Genomic DNA, 23,852 nt, shown 5'->3' on the forward strand with positions numbered 1-23,852 from the left:
ATCTATCATTTTCCATATCTATCTATTGAATTACCTAGTGGAAGTGTTGTAAACATATGTTAATGTGGACGATGAAAATGCGAGCCAATCCAATGGTGGAACTTGGCCTAGTGGAACCTTTCCACTGAGCCTTGGAATAAATAAGTGAGTTCCCATGCAGAGGACCCTAGCTCATGTTGGTGGTTTCACCCCACACTTAAATTAGGTTAGAACTCATTTCAAATGGGGTGAAATCATTTTGATATGTCCATGCACATGGAGAATGGTATCACCTTTTTGAATATGAATTTGAGCTAAACCACACGCAAGTTAGCCGGGTTAAATATATGACAATATTCAAATAAAGGGACTCTACACATAGTATAATGGATTGATTCCATCGTATCTTTGACCTCAGATCTCAACATTTTCAATTTGAGGTTGGAGTAGAGTGAAGGCCAAGAAACCAATGCTAAGATCATGTGGCTTAGGTGACGTGGCATTAAATGATGTGGCATGAGATAACATGGCTTGGTGAAATGGCTTGATTGTGGTGACATGGTTTGGGGTGATGTGGCTTGTGGGGTGGGCCCTACTAGTGTCATGGGTCTCCAAGACACCAATCCTTTCGAAGGAACAAAGTGGAGAGTGGCCTATATACCAACAATTGAGATCAATTGATGTGGCCCCCTCGTGGTCGATGTTTAACGAGTAAGGGGGGAGGGGTGTGGTCGAGATTAGTGCCAAACCACTTGTCTTAGATCGATGCTAATATTAATTGAGCCCCCCCATCCCCAAATTTGAAACCACCGTCACGGTGGGGGGGGGGGTTGCATTACCATTTTTTTGGTTGAGGAATGCTTAGAATATAACTTACATCTGTAAAAAGGAAGGGAGTGGGATCGGGGAAAAACCATGGGTTCTAAAACTATGCCATCAAGCTGTTGGACCTTAGGAAGAATCACGAGAACCACCTATGGAAATACTGGATAGAAATGGTATGATATAAAGCCTCGACCATCAAACCAAAAGTGTCATGTGCAAAGAGAAAAACATTGATTTCGACTAAATGATATAAGACCTCAACCATTGGTCCCAAAGTGTTGTGTTCAAGATGAAAACCCTCGATGCTGATGGGCTGATACCAAAAATTTTCCATCAGCCCAAAAGTGTTCATATGGAAGCAAAAAACACTTAATGCCGAAACCATAAGATGAAGTGGGCTAGCAAGCCCCACCTTAGATACACAATACGACGAGTGGAAATGTGGTCTCATGACTTGGTAACTTGAGACCCATCTGCAGATGGTATGGCAGTGCTACGTGAGTAGGATGGAGGCCATGTGGGTGCCACATGGTGTTATTGGGATGACATAACCTTTGTTAATGGGAAAAAAATTATAGTAGGCATAACTTTTGATCTGGAGCTCATATTGAGATAAATTTTACACTGTTAGAAATCTCTCAACGAGTTTGTTGTAATAGTGGTGTTAGAATTAAATTTATGTAGACTTTAAAAAATGAAGTTTTTACTACCCCCATCTATATAAAAAACTTTGGAATAAGGCCGAACAAATAACACTATCCTCAACCCAAGAATCATTAAGGGGGTGGAAGGAAGGTGGTTACATTACCAGTGGGTCCCAATGCGGAAAATTAGATTTAAAACCATTTAATTGTGGTTTGAGGAATTGAATGAAGTTTTTTAGGATCCAAAAACTCTCACTTGTGCCATACCCCTTGTTGTCCCTTAAGAAATCAATTTCTTGGTTGTGTAGAAATTTTTCTTAAGACATTAATGTTTATTGTTTATGTCACTTAATTGTATATTGTATTCTCAAATGAAGGACCTGAAAGACTTGGTTTTAAACCCTCAATACTTAGGTGATATGAAAGTCTCAGAATTCCATTTGATTATTGAATATAAATGCTGAATGAAGAATGCTTGGAGAAGTCAAAGACAATATGCTGTTTTACACAGAAACTATTATCTATGACACTTATGGAAGTTAAAGACAATATGCTTTTTTACACAAAAACTACTATCTGTAACTTAGAAGAATTGCAAATGTAGAGGTTTTAAGTATAGGAGCGCTCTTTTAAGGAACTTTAACTTTATTCACACAAGTAAACAAAGACTTGCAACTTCATTACTATACTTAAAGGAAAGAAGACATATGATGACACATAACAGAAAAGTTACAAAATCGTACCCAACAATGTGTGGTAAACTTCTGATTCTTTCATTAATCAACAATTTTATCAAGAATACAGTGGCCTAGTCTCCAGGTTCTCCAAAGTTCGAACCATTTCTCTGTAAATTTTCCTCTTTTTATACATGATGAGATAGTTGGTAATCACCAAAACTGTCAACTGCTTAACTATCTCCTAACTGTCTAAAGTAAAAGTTATTATAGAATATTACAATGGAGGGTAAATGACACCTCATTCTCCTCAAGAAAAAATAAATAACAAGAGGTAACAGAAATTAGAAGGTAATGGCTGTTTGCTGTTCGAATATGTGGCTTGAGTATGTGGTCTGAGTGTTATTCTACAAGATGTAACCCTATAGACATCATGATGACAGTTAGACTGTTTTAACAAAGCAAATTGCAACTTTACAAGAACTCCCTGCATGGACTTGTGGGTTATGGGCCCACCTACATATTGGAAGTGTTGTGATTGGCCAAAACACAAGGAAATCCGACCAATCACCATTGCTGGAAACCAAAGGAATTAATCTCCAATTCATTACATATCGGGTCCCCTTGAGCTGTGAACCCATGCGCACATTTGAGAGCGATCACCGTCTGATCACCCATTCAATGGACGGCCCGATCCTTCGGAACTCAACGAGACTTTAAACCTGTTGAACAAAACCTTATCGCATATACTTTTTTCACAAACCTTTGACTTCCTCACGGACCTGATAGGAAAAAAATTGTGGTTAAAAGATTTCTCAGGTCCAAAATTTAAAATAAAACCCGTTCATTTTTTGACGCGATATTCATTGGATCTGCTGCCTTCAAGTGGACGACCCTGATTAACTAAGGTTTTAACTCCATTTTATAATTTATCATGTCCGATTTTGAATTAACCCTCGCGCTTGTTAACCACACAATTACCATCGGATCTGTTGCCTTCCAAGCTGACGACTCAGATATTCTCACGGGTTTCTCACATTCAAAAGCCATTAATAATATAAAATAAATCATTTCTTTCAAATTTCTGCATTTCCTCTTATTTCCGCTATAACATAATATTTATTTTTTTTCCATTTTTGCAATAAAACTAAAAATAAAATTAAAAGGACAATGGATGCTAAAACATCTAGCTCCACCTGGGGATAGTGGTTTTTCCACAGAAACACTAAGAACTGCAGATCAATGCCTTCACCTTGGGCATGGAGTCACATATTGCTTAGCCAATTAAAATTCTATGGAATTTGTACAATGAATTCACTCTGGTATCTACAATGACAGGATGCTTGTGCTTCAGAACTGGAAGTAATGTTTGAGGTACTGCCCATTGACAGGCAGCTGTAAAGATTCACCATCGAGATTCTCCAGGAAGAATGTATTATTTGTCCTTGCTTCTATAATTTTGAATGGGCCATAGCAAAGAGTATCAAACCTCCCATGTTTACCATTATCTTCTCTTCTAGTATCCCACCTTAATACCAGGTCTCCAACTTTAAAATCAATCTCTCTGGCTTTTTTGTCAAAAATACTCTTAATCTTTGATTGATACATAATCAAGTTGTCTCTTACCTTATCCCTACTTTCACTCATCTCCACTACCTTATGCATCCTTCTTATCAGAGCATTGGGTTCTTCTTTTGCCTCCTGAATCATTGCAATCACAAGCTTCACAAGCTGACTTGGGAATAGAGCTTGAGTCCCATACAATAACTCAAAAGGCGGTTTGCATGTAGACCTTCTTGTAGTCACTTTGACAGCCCATAGAGCAAACTTTAATTTAGAATCCCAGTCTTTTTGATTCTCTGCAATTGTTTTCTTAAGGATCTTCATCAATGTTTTGTTAGTGGACTCAGCCAATCCATTTCCCTGTGGATGATAAGATATTGAATGAGATAAAATAACATTATACTTTTGACAAAAAGCAACAAAATTACTTGAACTGAAGACTCGAGCATTGTCTGTTATGATTTTGATAGGGCATCCAAATCTGCTAAAAATATTTTCCTCCAAGAACTTCATCACCACCTAGTCATTTGCCCTTTTAGTAGGTATAACTTCTACCCACTTGGTGAAATAATCAATAGCTGTAAGAACCCACTTATGCTATCCACTTGTAGGTGGGTTAATTTCTGCTACAAAATATAGTCCCCATTGTCTGAATGGTTCTTCTATGAAGATTGGGATCAAAGGCAAGGGAGATAGCCTCTTCTTCTCAGCAAAAAGCTGACACTTCTGACAACTTCTGACAAACTTATATGTATCACCAAATAGGGTGGGCCAATAAAACCCTACCTGGAGGATTTTATGTGCAGTAGCCTTCCAACTATAATGTCCACCACATAACTTCTCATGATAATATTTAATGGTCTCTATAAATTCATCCTCTATTAAACATAACAATAAAATTCCCACATGATCCTTCCAATACAATCTGCCCTCAAAAATCACATATGGCTGTGCTTTGATCTTTAATGCTCTATATTTTGTTCTATCCAAAGATTGAGGACACAAGAGAAAACATAAATAATGGACTATGTTCTCGTACCATTTTGAACATAAAAACTTATACTTGATCTTCATACCTGGATTTGATTTTTCTTCACCGTCTTCAATTATCCCCTCATTTGCAGGTGTTAGCAAGTTGATTCCCAATGCCTGAAAATTTGACCCTGTCAACATCTTTGCCAATCCCTGCCCTTTTACCAGCTTTGTAGGCTTTATGTCTAGGTCATATAATTGGATCTTGGCTATCCACTTTCCTCTTTTGCCTTCCACATCACTCTGGACTAAGACATCCTTTACTACAACATTTGGCACATAAGCAATGATCTATGATTGCAACACATAATTCCTGAAGGCCTTTAGGGCTTTTACCAAAGCATATACATGTTTTTCAAGAATATTGTAGTTTAGTTCAACATATATTAGAATCTTGCCAAAGAAAGCAATTGGCTGCTCCTTTTCTTCATCATTCTTCTGTAACAAAACAACAACTATTGAATTAGGTGATGCAAATGAAAAAAATTGAAAAGGCTTTTGATAATCAGGGCTAATTAACATTGGAGCTGCTTGTAATGCTTCTTTAATTATGGGGAATGACTCTCTGGCTTCCTTGGTACAATGCACTTCATTCTCCTTCTTCAACATATTAATAATTTCTTTTACAACTTTAGCATAATTGGACACAAACCTCCTTAAAAAGTTTATCTTTCCTAGAAATTTTTGAATGTCTTTCTTACTCCTAGGTAGGGGTATTTTTTGGACATCTTGCACCCTTACTGGATCTATCTTCACTCCATCTCTAGAAATAATGTGCCCCAACAGTTTGCCCTCTTCTAGAGCAAAAATAGACTTAGGATTCAAGGAAAACACAAATTTTCTACATTCGTCAAAAGTCTTTTTAATATGGTCTAGATGCTCCTCATTAGACTTAGAGAAAACAGTGATGTCATCCAAGTATATCACTACAAACTTATCACCTACAAAATCAATGTCCATAACCCTCTGAAATGTAGCACCTGCATTCATCAACCCAAAAGGCATTTGAGCATACATAAAGGTTCCCCAAGGAGTTGTGAATGCAGTCTTCTTCTGATCTTCTTTATCAATAACCACCTGGTTATACCCAGAAAACCCATCCAACATTGACATTCTGAATGATCTTGTTACCTTCTGCAACACATGATCCATTTTAGGTAACAGATAGTTATCTTTTAAGGAAGCCCTATTAAGATTTCTAAAGTCCACATATAGACTTATTTCTCCATTTTTCTTCCTTACAGACACTAAATTGGCCACCCAGTCAGAGTACCTGAGTAGAACTATTATTTTGGCATCAAGCAACTTTTTGACTTCTTTCTCAATCGATGGTAAAAGCAGAGGGTTTATTTGTCTAAGTTTCTACTTAAATGGTTTAATTCCCTCTTTCAAGGGAATCTTGTGCTGAATAATACTTACATCATATGTTTTGATATCCTCATAGGACCAAAAAAAACATCAATATAGTCCTCAAAAAGCTTAATATATCTCTCTTTATAATTAAGTGGAACCCCATTAAATAATTTTACTAACCTGGGCTTCTCCTGGGTTCCAATATTGTGATCTTGAATCTGCTCATCCTGTGGAATTTTCTTTGAACTAACAGCTACATCATTTGAGTTAAAAAGTATTTCAAGAGGGACAAGTCCCCTTGGTAGAGTATTATCTTTCAATTGAATAATTTTTTGATTAACTATAGAAATTTTCAAAACCACTTACTTCTGCACCTTCTGTTGCTTCATCTTCATCTTGATCAATCTCTGTGCCCTAAAAATCTATAATCATAGTCAAGAATTCCTTAATCTGCTGATCATCTTCAAAAATATGCCAGTGCTTTATATTATCAAGAACAGAAGGCCTATGCCTCATTTCAACCTCATATATTAGCTTTGGATTAACAGGAGGCCTAAAAGTACTAGCTGCAACAACCAAAGAGTTTGCTAATATTTTTCCATCTCTTGGAATGAACTGAATGTTGAAAGCATCAAAGAAGTTCTCAACCAAATCCCACACTTCATTTCTGTATGCCCTAAGCCTAGGGTGTTTTGTCTGACAGTGGTTCTTTATTTGCTTTATAATCAACTCTGAATCTCTGAAGACAGAAATTGACTATACTCCCATTTGTTTTTCTATTTTCAGAGCAATGATCAAGGATTCATATTCTGCCACATTATTTGTTGCCTCGAACTCCAATTTAAAAGAAAAAGGGAACATATTACCTCCAGGTGCAATTAGAAGGAAACTAACACCTGATCCTTCTTTAGAATAGGCTCCATCAAAGAAGCACTTCCACACCCCTTCTGTCTGCAGCTCTATATTTACACTAGCTGAAGTAAGCTGCCTCTGATTATCTTCAGCCAATTCTGCATTATCATGCAACACGAAGCAAGAAAAGTCATCTTTCTCTTGGCTATATACAGGTGAATTACATGCTCCATTTTTTGTGATTGTTTTTACAAATCTAGTTTCTCTGTACAACCTCCTTTCTTCTCCACCAAAAATTGGTATGACAGCATAAGTAAAATCTAGTTTCAAAACACCACCCAATTTAGCCCCCCATGACCTAGATAGCAACATTCCAAACCTAGCAGGGATATCTGCTACCACTACATCCATTACCAAGCTTCTAGCTGGGATCTAGGCTAGTGACACCACCATATCTTTAATCACCCCCAGACACTTGACTTTATTTGAATCAAAAGAATATAAGTCTCTGTAAGGTTTAGTTACTTGTAGGTTTAGTTGTTTCATCACTGATAATGGCATAAGGTTATGTGAAGCTCCTGAATCAAACATACAATTATGCAAGAGGAAATCATGAATCAATAAAGAAATGTAGAAAGGAGGTGTTGAAGAATCTACCTCCTCCACATGTGGACCAAAAACCACCAATGGTTTATCTTCTTGCATATTCACAGTATCATTTACATTCGCATTCTCTCTTAGATTGATAAACTCAGCAATCTCTCTCTGATAAATTGGTGTTTTGACCAACTCTGTGAGGGGCACTTGAATTCTGATTTTTTCTAATTCTTTAGTAAGACTAAACACATGAACTTGTTTAGTATTCCTTTCATTTTCATCTTCACTTTTATTCATGACTGAAATCTCTTGTGGAATGGAAACAAGTTTTTCTAAAGGAATTTTTTCACTTCTATCTTGAGAAGACTCACCTTGAAGTATTTGAGTCTTGCTATTTGTATTATGTTGCTGCTTTCCTTTATTCAATTGTTTTGTAGGCTGTGGTTCTTGTGGAGTTGCCTTCTGTAAGTGAGCTGGAACTTGCTGCTCACCTTCATTTTCTTGACTTCTATATCTTTTCCTTGATCTCAAGTCATATTTCTTATGTAATTCTGCCTGCATAAAATTGGAAAACTGCTTCCAACACTCATCAATTTCATTCTCATCAGAAATGGCATCTGTTTCAACATATACATATTCCTCTCCCTCAACACCTAGTTCATCTTCATCTACTGCATATAATGTGGAAATATGATCATCATGGTCCTTGGAATGCTCTGGTACTTCATCAGGATCTGCCTCTAAGTAAAGTGGTGCTCGAACCTGATATTGTTCTTTTCTCTCTTTCTGCAAAATTTGCTGAGGTTGACTTCTATACTAAGGATTAAAGTTTATGTTTTGTTGTGCTTGCCTCTGAGAATTCTTACTCTCCATTTCTAATTTAATCAATTTATTAAACAAAGTTTTAATTACATTATTCATATCCTCTAATGTTTGACTTTGAGAGGATTCCACTTTAGCCTTTCCCTTATCTTGGATAGGCTGTGTCTCTGGTGCTTTACCTGCAGCCACCAGATTTTCTTCTATCTCTAAGGCATCAGTTTGGATCTAATCAAGGGTTGTAGATCTTCTCTCCCTCAATGTGAATCCAAAATTTGACTCAAAAGCCCCTGCAAAAGTTATTTTTGCACCAGCAGGAGGGGGCTTAATCTCCATTGGAAGACTATTGTACAATTTATTGAACCTTCTGAAGAATTCTTCTTAATAGCATTGAACTCTGTGAGTGAATATCCATGCTCTCTTTTCTCTCCCCATCTCTGGGTGAACAGGTGCTCCATCTCTTCCCATGTAGTAATAGAGTTATTAGGAAGCCCTTTAAACCATTTTCTTGCTTCTCCATCCAAGAATTGGACAAAAAGCCTTAAAATAACATCTAGATGTTCAGCATTTAGATTTTCTGAAAAATTACAAAATACTGCTATATGATTCTCTGCTGTTTGTTCATCCTCCCCTGTGAAATGAGGAAGAATCTTCAAGTATTCCTATGGCATTTGATTCAACTGTTGTGGAAATTGAATAGGTTCATACCTATTCATCAAGAATGCAGGTGCTGCCATGTTTTCTCTTGAACTTACTGAACCTTGATTACCAACAGATGTGGAACCGGACTGAGGAGTAAATGGAGTATGAGAAGGTGAAAATGTAGTTATATGTTTAGGTTTAATAACTATAGCAGACACTAAGAAAGAAACAGACTCTAAAGACTGTTCTTGACAGTAAGGTTCTTGAAATGAAGTGGATGTAAAAGGTGACTCTTGGTCAAATAAAGGTAAATGTTTGGATGAAAAATGAGTTGAATTGTTGCCAGGTGCAGATAGTGTAAGACTTGGTGTAATTGGAGTTTTTGGTCTTCCAACCCTCTTGGAAACTAGCCTCTCAGGGTCTGAAAGGGCTTGAACTTTCTGCTGTGAGGTACCTGACCTTGTATGGGGCCTTTTTGGAGCCAGAGTTATTATTTTTTTTTTGTTTAACATAGCCAAATATTTCCTCCTCACTGAACAACTAGAGGAAAATATTAAAAACCCAGGGAAAAGTGTTATTGTATTCTCTCCCCATAAACGACGCCAATTAATCTTGTCCCTTAAGAAACCAATTTCTTGGCTGTGTAGAAATTGCGCTTAAGACATTAATGTTTATTGTTTATGTCACTTAATTGTATATTGTATTCTCAAATGAAGGACCTGGAAGATCTGGTTTTAAACCCTCAATACTTAGGTGATATGAAAGTCTCAGAATTCCATTTGATTGTTGAATATAAATTCTGAATGAAGAATGCTCAGAGAAGTCAGAGACAATATGCTGTTTTACACAGAAACTATTATCTATGACACTTATGGAAGTTAAAGACAATATGTTTTTTTACACAGAAACTACTATTTGTAACTTAGAAGAATTGCAGAGGTAGAGGTTTTAAGTATAGGAGCGCTCTTTTAAGGAACTTTAACTTTATTCACACAAGTAAACAAAGACCTGCAACTTCATTACTATACTTAAAGGAAAGAAGACATATGATGACACATAATAGAGAAGTTACAAAATCATACCCAACAATGTGTGGTAAACTTCTGATTCTTTCATTAATCAACAATTTTATCAAGAATACAGTGGCCTAGTCTCTAGGTTCTCCAAAGTTCGAACCCTTTTTATGTAAATTTTCATCTTTTTATACATTATGAGATAGTTGGTAATCACCAAAACTGTCAAACTGCTTAAATATCTCCTAACTGTCTAAAGTAAATTTTATTACAAAATATTACAATGGAGGGTAAAAGACACCTCATTCTCCTCAAGAAAACAAAATAACGAGAGGTAACAAAAATTAGAAGGTAATGGCTGTTTGATGTTCGAATCTGTGGCTTGAGTATGTGGTCCGAGTGTTATTCTGCACGCTGTAACCCTATAGACATCCTGATGACAGTTAGACTGTTTTAACAAAGCAAACTGCAACTTTACAAGGACTCCGCGCATGGACTTGTGGGTTATGGGCCCACATACATATCGGAAGTGTTGTGATTGGCCAAAACACAAGGAAATCCAACCAATCACCATCGCTAGAAACCAAAGGATTTAAGCCCCAATTCATTACATATTGGGTCCACTTGAGATGTGAACCGACATGCACATTTGAGCGTGATCACCATCCGATCACCCATTCAATGGATGGTCCAATCCTTTGAAACTCAATGAGACTTTAAACTTGTTGAACAAAACCTTATCGCGTCCGCTTTTTCCACAAGCCTTTGACTTACTCACAGACTCGATAGGAAACAAAACTGCGGTTAAAATATTTCTCGAGTCTGAAATTTAAAATAAAACCCATTCATTTTCTGACGCGATATCCATCGGGTCTGCTACCTTCAAGTGGACAGCCCTGATTAACTAAGGTTTTAAACCCATTTTATAATTTATCGCGTTCGATTTTGAATTAACTCGTGCGCTTGTTAACTGAACGATTACCATCAGATCCGTTGCCTTCCAAGCTAACGACTCGGATCTTCTCGCGAGTTTCTCACATTCGAAAGCGATTAATAATATAAAATAAGTCATTTCATTCAAATTTCCACATTTCCTCTTATTTCCACTATAACATAATATTTCATTTTTTTCCATTTTTGCAATAAAACTGAAAATAAAATTAAAAGGATAATGGATGCTACAACACCCCCCAAAATTTTTCTACACTCAAATACATTTCCAAATAGATAAGAAATACCTCAAACAAAGTCTGCATGCTGTATCAACCCCAGGTTAAAAGTTCATGTAATAAAGTTAATAAAGGAAGAATAAGAACAAGGTCATGGGACATGTATTCCAAGCTAAATATTGGGAAAAAACATCCTAGTGGGTGTTCATTTGGTTTATTATGGCTTAGGGAAATTGAAAAAGGCAATGGAAAAGGATTTGAAAAGGAAAAGAGGCATTAATTGGAATTTTATTTATGAAATTAAAGGAAATTAGGAGAAAAGGAAGGTGGAAGGTCATATAATTTCATGTGAGGAAAATTGAAGGAAAAATAGAGGAAATTGAAGAAAATAAAGGCCTCAATGATAAAAAGGTTTTTGAGGATAAGTTCACAATATTTTTTTAGTTCTGTTGTGGAGCTCTCTCTCTATCATACACTTGCACACTTAGAGCATCCTTGGAGCACTATAGAATTGGATAAAGGAAGGCAAAGGAAGGACATGGAAGAAAAGGAAAGCAAGGACCAAGAAAGGAAAAGTCTGATCAAGAAACTTTAGCAGGAATACTTGCAGCTAATAGGTTGCATGTGTGATTTCGTAGCAAGTTTGTGAATGCATGGTACATTCATGTGTGGAATTGGTTCTCTTTATATCATTGGCATGGGTTTTTATAGGTGTGACAATGGTTTCAACCTCGCCTTTCCATTTTTAGATAGCCATGGTGTGATGGGGTTCTTTCATTTGGTTGAGCTTTGGATTTTCGGATGGTTTTGGAATCGGGTGATGTGGTATCTGGAAAATTCCTAAGGCCCTAGGAATCCCTTGACTAGTTTTGGTGGGATTGTGGTAAAGCCTGAGGGTGGAGATGAGAAAATTCCTCAAGGTATTGGTGAAGAAATCTAGAGGCATCCAAGCTTGTTTTGGACCTATTGATCCCTTAACCAGTTTTGGTGGGATTACGGTAAAGCCTAGTAGTATATGTTATTGTTTGGGCCTAGGAATCCCTTGATTGGTAATGGTGGGATTGTTGTAAAGCCTAGTTGTTAATACCCTTATTTGGGCCTAGGAATCCCTTGACTGATTTTGGCTGGATTATGGTAAAGCCTAAGGGTGGAGGTGGTTTTATCCCTAATAAGCCTTGGTAGATTTGGTCTTGAGTCCCACATTCATGCTTGGAATATGGCACGAGGGTGATTAGCTAAAAGAAATATTTGGTTTAGCCCAATCTATGGTTGGGTGGTATATGAAAGTCCTTGACTTGGTTCGATTTTGCATATGTTAATAAGAACTCTTTTTCTCTTGTATTTTCATGAGTAATTGTACTTATTATTATGTGGCATTGATGGCTATTCTATCATGGTGTATATGTTGTTCATTTGCTAGTTATATGCTCGTTATAAGATGTATATTGTATATGGATATTGATGTGTTTTTTCTTGTGGATGAATGGTTAATGAATGCATGAGCTAATAGATGTTATTGTAGCTATCATGAGAGGAAATTAGATCTTATTCATGATTCACAGATAAGTTTTAGACCCCTATGTTTAAATATGCATTCAAGACCTGTAGATTACATGTACTCAAGATGTTTGATGAAATGACTATTATGGTTAGGCTTGGTTAGGTCAAGTCTTTGAGATTTTTTTTATAAATGAATTTGTGTTGATGTCATTTATGATTATGGAAAGTCCCATTGAGTTATAGGTAGTGGTCTGGAGGCTGACTTGAAAATTAGGCTTAAAATTTGAGACTGCATGCTCTGAAATAGAATTTTTGTACTGCAACTGTCGGGATGTAGGCCCGTGGGAGTGGTTGGAGGCTTCTAACCACATGGATGACTTTCTGTGGGATCGTTTGAGAGCCCAAGGTTGAGAAAAGAGTTCTAACTCAGTGGTTGGCCACCTAGGGTGGTTTTGCAGCCCCTGAGTGTCCTGTAGCTCCTATAGGAGGTGTCAAGTGGTCAGTTTTTGGTCATTAATCAACCTCAATTCCTTAATGGGACCTAGGAGGTTGGGTCATGTCATAGCAACCCTCCATCTCAAGTTTATCTTGAGAGATCGGGGAAAGTGGGTAAATCTGGGAGGGGTGGGTTACATATTGACATCATATCATGGTTCAAATACCTGGACTGGATGGGAAAAATGTGTTTGCCATGTATGCATGTCAATTTTCTATTTGGATGTTATGCATGCATTGTTATAGTTATGTCATTCGTGCATGAGGTCATGGTATGTAGTTGATTTTTTGATGCATGATGTCGATATATTGATCTGAATATGTATATATCCATGTATCATACTAATATGGATTTATTTTTCAGACGAGATAACCTCCCTTGAATATCACTTAGGTATGTTGATTATGTTTGTATTTGGTTTATCTGACATGGTATGTTTGCAGGAAGAAGAAGATCAAAGATGACTAGCGAAATGGTGGATTACATTTCATGAGACTCCCCTTATAAATAAGATGAAAAAACAAGAGATAAGTAGTCTCTGTACATATCACACTCTGAGAAGTTTGAAGGAAGAGATAAGAAGTTGCAAATAAGATAATGATAGAATCATTCAATCAGTGGAAAGACTTGCCAAGGCACGAGAGAAATAAGAATAGGTCAATGTAGTCATCCTTAAGAGTTTGTCAGACCTGCAGAGACACGGATAACCAAGGATCCGTTATGGACAAGGGGACAAGAATAATGGGTCATATGGGAGTATGTATCATGGTGGGCACAAGTCAGATGGAGATGACACAATCAAAGATGGTAGCTTCTTGGATACACTTGATAAGAGAGGCAGTGGACATGGGTTCAACTCTAATTCTGGTTTAGACATGTATCATCGTAATCATTTCTATCATCCTTATAAGACGAGTGACAAGGGATATTTTCCATATGAGTTCAAGAAAGATGAGCCACCTACATTTGGTGGAGAGTTGAATAAACTGGAAGATGCAGAGGCATGATTTCTTCGAATGAAGAAATTATTTGAGCTGCATGACTATAGAGAGGACATGAAGACCATGATAGATATTTTCAGCCTCAAATGGAAAGCAAAAATTTGGTGGGAAGATGTGAAGTGGGTCAGAGACATCACGATGGAGGAGTTGAGTAGGCATGAATTCAAGAGACTCTTAGGAATATGTACATGTCAAAGAGGAACTATGACAGTAAAGCCAAATATTTCCATGAGATAAAGATGGGATTAATGATAGATTAGGAGTACACGACTAAGTTCCTAGAGTTGTTGAAGTATTTGCCGTATCTTAAGGATGAGAAAGCCAATGTTCAGAGATTTTTCAGTTGGTTTCCATTAGAATTTAAGGATCAGATTGAGTATGCTGAGCCTTGGTCGCTGCAATAAGTTATTGGAAAGTTGAAACATTGTTATGAGCAATCAAAGTGTAAGACCGAATCTAAGCAGGGTTGGAAAGGCAATGACAAGAATACAGGTAAATTTCTATCGAAGTGAACAAGACCTCAAGATGTAGGTGAGAAAGAGAATGTTTTTCCTTACAAGAAGTTTAATGCAGTTGAGAAGGGGCATGGGGCGCAGCCTGGAGAGTAGCAAAAGGGAGGTGATGGTAGGAGACAGTTGCAGTGTTGAATATTTGGCAAGGAGCATCTAAAAAATGATTATTTATCATATCAGTGTGCTAGGACTCAGATATACATTGCTCAGGAGGAACAAACAATTGGGGATGTTGGGAAGAGGATTCCTCAGATTTATGCAGCATTGGATAACAGGCAGGCAGATCACCAAGAATCCATCATTGGGACATTAGGGGAATTTTGAGGTCTAAAATGGGCTTCCTAGGAAAAATGTACAATCAAAATAAACTTTATAAGAACTAATAGGATTCAATATGATGATCTCAACCATGGGGGATGATTCACCATTTTTGGAGTAAAAAAGTAAAAAGATTAAAAAATAATAAAACTATTTTTTCAACTCATATTTTCAACTTATCTCCCTAAGATTTTACTAAAATTTCGAACAAGAGTACTCTTTGTATGAAAAATTTATTTCCTCATCCAAGGAGTACCCATTTTTAATACTTTTTATGGACCCTTCTACATGAAAATTGAGAAATACATGAGAAAACGTGATTGAAGTCACGATTTTTTGTTTGTTTGTTTGTTTTTTTTAAATGTATTTCTCATTTTTTTTTTGTATCAGGGTCCATCTAAAGTATGCAACATGGGTAATTCTTCGATGATGAATCAAATTCTGCATCCAACGAGTGTTTCCACTCAAAATTTGAGTAAACCCATTGGGAGATAAGTTGAAAATATGAGTTGAAAAAATAGTTTTTTCTTTTTTCCCTCTAAAATTTGATGATGTAATCTAATCTTAATTTATTATTTCCACTATTATTTTATAATTTCCTTAGGAGGCCCATTTTAAACCTCAAAATTCCCCTAATGTGGAAGGTAAGCTCTGTGATTGAGTTTTTTCTATTTTGATTGACCTTGGATCTAATTATAGTTATGTTAACCTTGATTTGGTGGATAGGTGTGGTTTGAGAAAAGAAGTGCATGCAAAGTCTTGGTTGGTGTAGTTGGATGCAAGTACAATGAAGGGAGTTCATCATTGGGTAAGAGCTTGTTCATTTGAGTTGAATGGTATGCCTACATCAACACATTTGAATGTACTTCCATTGGGTTCATACGGTATGATTCTGGGTATGGATTGGTTGTATCTTCACAAGACTAAGGTGGATTGTTATGAAAATGATATTGAGTGATTGGATGACAGTGGATAATAGAGGATCTTGTAGGTTAAGAAGAAGGTGACATCAGTTAGATTGGTTACAACTATGCAGCCAAAGCTTAGTCGCATGAAAGGGTGTGTATTATTTGCAGTGCATGTTTCTAGTGATAAAGGTAAGGATGTTGAGGATGCATAAGTCTTCAAGAGGTACTCAGTTTTATAGAAGTTTCAGGATGTATTCCCAGCATAGATTTCAGAGTTTCCTCTTCACAAGGAAGTGAAATTTTCTATTGAGTTGGTACTAGGGGCAACACCAACATCAAAGGCACCTTACATGATGATCACTCCAAAGTTAGTGGAATTGAAGTTGTAGTTTCAGTTGAAGGAAATGATTGACAAGTGATACATTAGGCCAAGAGTGTTGCCTTGGGGTTCACCCGTGTTTTTTATGAAGAAGAAGGATGGTACTCTCAGGTTGTGTATTGATTACAGGTATATGCACAAGGTAACCATCAAGAACATGTATCTGTTTCCAAGGGTTGATGATTTGTTTGATTATTTGAAGGAATCAACAATGTTCTCAAAGATAGATTTGAGATCAAGATATTGTTGAAAATGGAAACAATAAATGCTAAAAATAGAAGTGCTAAAAATAGCACTACTATAAATAGTAGTTCAGGTACCAGTGCTGGATTAAGCAACAAGGAATGAAAAATGGAAGTGCTAAAAATAGCATTTCCATTTTCAACAGTTCAGGATGGATTCCTATTTTAGTCTATCCCTAAACTAAAATAGTGAAGTAAAATCCGAATTTGATCTTAGCAGTTGTTTCTCAAATAATTAATTAATTCACCATGAGCTAATTAGTTGTGAAAAATCAAACATGAAGTCTATGTGAGGACATGCAACAGTGTCTCCATTAATTGAGGAATTTATCCATCAGTTAAAGAGATAAGGATGAGTTGTAATTAGTTGGCTCAATTAACTAAGTCAAGTCCAGTTAGATTAATTCAAACAGTTTGTCAAATTGATTGTGAGTTCAGTTCGTTAATGCTTTCAAATTAACTGCTGCTCTCTAGATAACTGAATATTCTCTCATAAATAACTCATGCATGTTATTTCAGACAGAGACCCAGTTGAGATCAGAGGAGGGACAATGTAATATCAGGTGGATGGATTTTTCCTATAAAGGAAACTCATCTATGCAGAAGGATTCATCTCCTTCAGGATTTCGTAGTTACTACCGGGCCAAGTGAGCAGTGTGAAGTGGGAATTCACATGTGTGGAAGCACTGGACCCCAAGAAAAACTGTGCAAGGAAATAGGAGGCTTGGAGGGTAGAGGAGAAGGTTTGTGAGAGGCCTTTGACTGTCTATGAGCAGCAGAGGGATTATACTAAGAGGTGGTTGGCTTCCAAGCTAAGGCGTTGTGTAATTCGGTGACTATTTCCCACTTGTATGATAATACAGAGATTGGGGTTTTAGGCTGAGGCTTTCCCTGGGTTATTTCTTCTGTGTTATATGTTATTGTTTTCTCATTCTCAGTTACATGTGTTCTCTTGATCTTGCTCAATTCGATTAAGCTTACGCAAAGTGTTGTAGAAGTAGATCTTGTATTGTGTTTTCGTATATTGCATAATCTGTTGATCTATAGTGGGAATTTATACATGGTATCAGAGAAAAGGTGATCAAGGCAAAGAACATATACAAGAAGGGAGAAGTTTGAAGTTTGAGGTTCTTGAGTATAGAAATTGAGTTCTTATCACATCTCAATTTCACCAATGGCGTTTAGCGGTTTAAGAATCGAGTATGCCCTTGATGGCAGCTTGAATTATATAGCATGGAAGGATCGCATGGAAGCAATATTAGAGGATAACGGTCTAAAGGACTTCATTGATCAAGAAGTCCCCAAGTCGAATAATGCTACTCAATTGGTGGAATGGAAGAAATGTGTGGCTAGAGCAAGGAGAATCCTCCTGGAGGGAGTTCGAGACCACATTGTCTCGAGCCTCCATGGGAAGGAGACACCATTTTTAATGTGGAAAACATTGAAAGATCTATTTCAAAACAACAACGATCATAGGAATATGGTGCTGAAAGACAAGCTTCGTAAGATCAAGTGTGAAAAGGGCGACATGATCTCTACATATCTGAACAAGATCACCACCTACAGGGATGAGCTTGGAAGTGTAGGGATCATGACCCTTGATGATGACATGGTGAGTCTTGCACTCCTCAGTCTTCCTAAGAGCTGGCATAGCTACCAAGACTCGGTTAATGGAAGAGAAAAACTGCCAGATTGGGAACGAATTTGGTTGGATCTGATGCAGGAGGAAATAAGAAGAAGCACCAGAGATGGATCCTCATCGAAGCAAGATGATGAGGAAAATCTAGCCTTAGCGAGTAAGGCGAAGAAGGGGAAGGAGAAGGATTCTCATCCCAAATCGAGTTCTTCCCATGGTGGGAAGAAGTTTAAAAAATTGAAAGTGTGATGCTTTCATTGTCATGAGGTGGGCCATTTTGCTACAAATTGTCCATTGAGGAAATCCAAGAAGGGATCTGTGGAAGGATCAGAAGGTGAGGCACTGGCCTCATAGTTCGAGTTGGATTTCACACTTTTCACATGCAGGGTTTCATCCATGGTGGGAAATGGTTGGTTTCTTGATAATCGAGCTTCTTTCCACATGACCGATGACAAGAGTTTGTTCAGTACCTTGGAGGAGAAGGATCTCCAGATGCAGATAACGATGGGTAATGATGAAAAGTATAGTGTCTCAGGTATTGGCACAGTTGTTTTTCAGAGGGAGCATGGAGCTCATGTTACCTTGACCGATGTCAAGTATGTACTAGGATTGAAGAAAAATTTGGTGTCGATCGCGATGTTGGAAGACAGAGGCTATGATGTAGTCTTCAGTAAGGGGAACGGTTTTCCTTAGACACATCATCACCAGACAGGTGAAGCAGATTGGTTCACGAGTCAAGAACTTGTATGCTCTTGAGGTTCAAGATCCATGCAAAGCCTTGAGGAACAAGGAAACTGATGGAGACTTGGTGGTTGAGAGGTAGAGTACATTACCTCTCAACATGCAGCCACAGGAGAAGTCTCAGACAATTGTGGAGGAGCCACAATTGGTGAAGCAGCTTCAGGAGGTTGTGGAGCAGCTACAACTGGGAAAGCCAAGAGGAGACCGAGTGGAGGCATCCAATCATCCAGAGACCTCCAGTAGGGGGAAATTTTGAGCCAAGTGGGCAAAAGGATCACATGCATCCATACCTCCAGGTAGGAGGTGGGGCGATGTGGAGTGATCATCCCACGAACGCTGAAATAGGGGCTGGATCCTTGAGTTACCCAACCTTTTAGATTCGACTTTACTATGGGAGCCCTGACGAGGAGTAGCAAGGCTGGTTGAGTGGGTAGAGACAGATACTGATGGATTGGCAGAGAGAGCTTCAGTGTAGGAATCCCAAGACAGTGCAGAGCTAGCAGGCTGCAACAATGCGAGAGGCACAAGAGTGTTGCACTAGTGCAGGATAGCACATAGAGGTGTGCAACGGTGCGAGATGCATGGAGATGTTGTAGTAGCTCAGAGGTTAGAGAGGGAGCACTTGTTAGTGGCAAAGGGAGCTTCAGCATTAGAGTATGTTTCTAGCCCAACAAAGAGGTAAGTGGGGAGTTTTTTGTTTCTAGAGTTGCTGGAGCGTCCACACTTGGAAGAAGTGTTGCATGCAGAACATTCCAAAGGTTTAGGATCAAGTTCGAGTTGAAGCCTTTCTTGTTGAGAGGGAATGTTGAAAATGGCAACAAGAAATGCTAAAAATAGAAGTGCTAAAAATAGCACTGCTATAAATAGTAGTTCAGGTACCAGTGCTGCACTAAGCAACAAGGAATGAAAAATGGAAGTGCTAAAAATAGCATTGCTATTTTTAGCAGTTTAGGATGGATTCCTATTTTACTCAGTCCCTAAACTAAAATAGTGAAGTAAAATTCGAATTTGATCTTAGCAGCTATTTGTAAAAAAATTAATTAATTCACCATGAGTTAATTAGTTGTGAAAAATCAAACATGAAGTCTATGTGAGGACATGCAACAGTTTCTCCATTAATTGAGGAATTTATCCATCAGTTAAAGAGATAAGGATGAGTTGTAATTAATTGGCTCAGTTAACTGAGTCAAGTCCAGTTAGATTAATTCAAACAGTGTGTTGAATTAATTGTGGGTTCAGTTAGTTAATGCTTGCATGCATGTAACTGTTGCTCTCCAAATAACTAAATATTCTCTCATAAATAGCTCATGCATGTTAGTTCAGATAGAGACCCAGTTGAGATCAAAGGAGGTACAATGTACTATCAGTTGGATGGATTTTTCCTATAAAGAAAACTCATCTATGCAGAAGGATTCATCTCCTTCAGGATTGTGCAATTACTACTGGGCCAAGTGAGCAGTGTGAGGTGGGAATTCACATGTGTGGAAGCACTGGACCCCAAGAAAAACTGCACAAGGAAATAGGAGGCTTGGAGGGCAGAGGAGAAGGTTTGTGAGAGGCCTTTGACTATCTATGAGCAGCAGAGGGATTATACTGAAAGTTGGTCTGCTTCCAAGTTAAGGCTTTGTGTAATTCTGTGACTATTTCCACTTGTATGATAATACAGAGATTGGGGTTTTAGGTTGAGGCTTTCCTCGTGTTATTCTTTTGTGTTATGTGTAATTGATTTCTCATTCTCAGTTATATGTGTTCTCTTGATCTTGCTCAATTCGATTAAGCTTCCGCAAAGTGTTGCAGAAGTAGATCTTGTATTGTGTTTTAGTATATTGCATAATCTATTGATCTATAGTGGGAATTTCTACAGATATCATCAAGTAGACATCAAAGAAGATGATATTTATAAGACTGCTTTCCGGAACAGGTATGGGAATTATGATTTTGTTGTAGTTACTTTTGGTATAACTAATCCTCGAACTACTTTCATGTTTTTTATGAATAGTGTGTTGTGTCTTTATCTGGATAAGTTTGTGATTGTATTCATTGATGATATATTGATATATTCTAAGAATGAGGAAGAGCATGCTGAAAACTTAGTAAAAATGTTAATACTGTTGAGAGAACATCAATTGTATGCCAAGCTTAGTAAATGAAGTTTATTTTAGATAGAGGTAAATTACTTGGGACATGTTGTTTCCAAGGAAGGTACAACGGTGGATCCAGAAAGGATAAGAGCTATCATGGAACGGGTAGCTCCTAGGAATGTGGATGAGGTCAGATCATTCATGGGGTTAGCAGGTCATTACAAGAGGTTCATTAGGAACTTCTCATGGATTTCTTATCCTATTACATCATCGCAGAGAAGGGGAAATAAATTTGAATGGATAGAGGAATGCACAATGAGTTTTGAGTAGTTGAAGCAGTTGCTTACAAATTGTAACAACCCCTCGTTAAAATTTATTAAAGGAAAAATAATACCATGGTTAAGGGATACATATTCCAAGCTGAATTTTTGAAAAGAATATCCTAGTGGGCATCATTGGATGTGTTTATGGCTAAGGGAAATTGGCAAAGGCAATGGCTAAGGCATTAAAAAGGCAAAACAGGTATTTTTGGCACATTTATTTATGAAAATAAGGAAATTAGGAGAAAAGGAAGGTGAAAGGTCACATGTTTCATGTGAGGAGGAAATTGAAGGAAAATAACGGAAAATGATGAAAATAGAGGCCTCATTGATAAAAAGACTTTTGAGGATCAATTGGCAAGCTTTTGGGCTCAAGATTTTTCTCAACTTTGGAACAAGGAAAGGAAAAGAAAGCAAATGAAGGACAAGGAAAGGGAAGGAAAGCAAAGTTCAAGCAAGGAATAGCAGGATCAAGTAGCTTCAACAAGAATACTTGCAAGTAACATATTGAATGTGTGATTTTCTATCTGGTTTTGACATGCATGGAATTTCATGTTGGTATATGGTTCTCTCATTGTCGGTGGCATGGTTTTGCGAGTTATGACAATGGTTTTCAGCCTTGCCTTTTTCTGGATAGCCATGGTGTGATGGGATTGTTTTCTTAGTTTTGAAATTTGGAATTAATGGATGTTTTGGAAATCTGGGGTGGAGGTGGTCCCAGGAAAGTAGATTGGTCCTAGGAAAATGCCCAAAGGCATAGGAATTCGTTGACCAATTTTTGCGGGATACACAGTAAGGCCTGAGGGTGGAGTCTCAGTTTAGGGCCTAGTGATCTGGTGTGGATTGTGGTAAAGTATGGGACACTAGTGTCTTGGTTTAGGGCCTAGTGATCCAGTGTGGAATGCGGAAAATCTTGAAAATTACTCAAGGATAATGATGGAGTCTGGAGGCATTCCAAGCTCGGTCTGGTTTTGTGATCTTAGAGCTAGTTTTGGTGAGATCACGGTCTGGTGAGGGTGGAGGTGGTTTAACCTCTGGATTCCCTTGGTTGTTTTTGGATTGGTTTATCCATGATATCCCACATTCATGCTTGGAATATGGCACGGGGGTGACTGACTAAAGGAAATATTTGGTTCAATCATGTCTATGGTTGGGTGGTACGTAGAAGTCCCAAACCTGGTCAGCTTTTCCTATGTTTAATAAAAGCTAAGTTATATTTCTTTTGTACTTGTTAATATGTGGATTTAATGGTTGTTATATCATTGTTATTTACATGGTTTAATGATGGTTATAACCATGGTTATATGACTGGTTATTGTCATGGTTATTTCATGTATTTACTTGCAACTGAAAGGATAATGGATGCAAGACCTGATTGATGTAAAAAATGTTAAAGGAAGAGGATGGTGATCCTTCTTTTCAAGTATCATATGAATTATTAGTCATTTATGCTCTATCTTGTATTCATTTCTTGTAGGTTGCGTTGATGCCAAGTGTTTGACAAAATGTTAGTCCCAGTTGGGGATGGTCAGGCCTAGTCCTGGATTCAGTTTTTGATTTTTAAGTCTTATCATCATTTAATTCATGGATTCTAAAAGATACAAGGGTTTTTGGGTAGTGACCTGGATTCTGGGTAATAACCTGGATTCTGGTCTTGAAAAGTGGCACAAATCCCAAAGTTGTAGGCATAGGTTTGAGAAGAAAAGTCCCCAACCGCATGCATACCCATGTTGTGCATATTTATGGAGGTTTTTAGACACACCCTTATCCATATCAAGGGAGTGTTTGAGGGTTTAGTGGTATAAAAGCTCAGTGGGACCCAGGAGATGTTAAGTGGAATGACTGGGATGCATTATTGGAGTCCTGTAGTAGGTGCAAAAGGTTTGATATGGTGTGTTTCCGCCAATTCCGTTTCCTTAAGGTCACTTGGGAGGTCAAATCATATCATAGTAACTTCTCATCACATGTTTACCTTGGTTGGTTGATTACTTGGGTAGATGTGGGAGGAGGGACCTTACAGAGTGGTATCAAAGCATGGTTCACCCCTCTGACTAGATGGGCTATGTGATGGTCATGCATTCATGTCGGTTGCATATGTGTTCCTTATGCTTGTAGTCTATGTGCTTGTTGCATTTGCATGTTGTTGATCATGGTTGTAGTGATGTCACTATGTGAAGGTTGATGGTGTTGTTGTGGGATGTGTCATCATGAGTGTATGGTTGTATATGCAATTGTTATGCATGACAATGTCTATATGCTTTTATGCATGCATTTTCATGGTTATGGTTATGCATGTATGTTAGGTCATACATGCATTGTGAGGTCGTTGTATGAAATTATGTCATCATGATGCTATTGGTATGTTATGATGCTAATGAGTTGGTTGAGATAAATTAGGAGATGAAAATCATTAAAGTGAAGTTGCAACAATGGACTTTGTGGTAAGAGTAGATCATGTGGTGAAATAAAATTCTAAGTGCAGACAAAAACAATTCCTCTAGCCCAATAGTGGGTCTAGCCACAAACAAGACATTATATGGAAGATTTCCTTAGGTT

Source organism: Pinus tabuliformis, chromosome X (genome assembly GCF_031772625.1).
Source record: "Pinus tabuliformis cultivar Carrire ecotype Pingquan chromosome X, CPIR1, whole genome shotgun sequence".
Lineage (NCBI taxonomy): Eukaryota > Viridiplantae > Streptophyta > Pinopsida > Pinales > Pinaceae > Pinus > Pinus tabuliformis.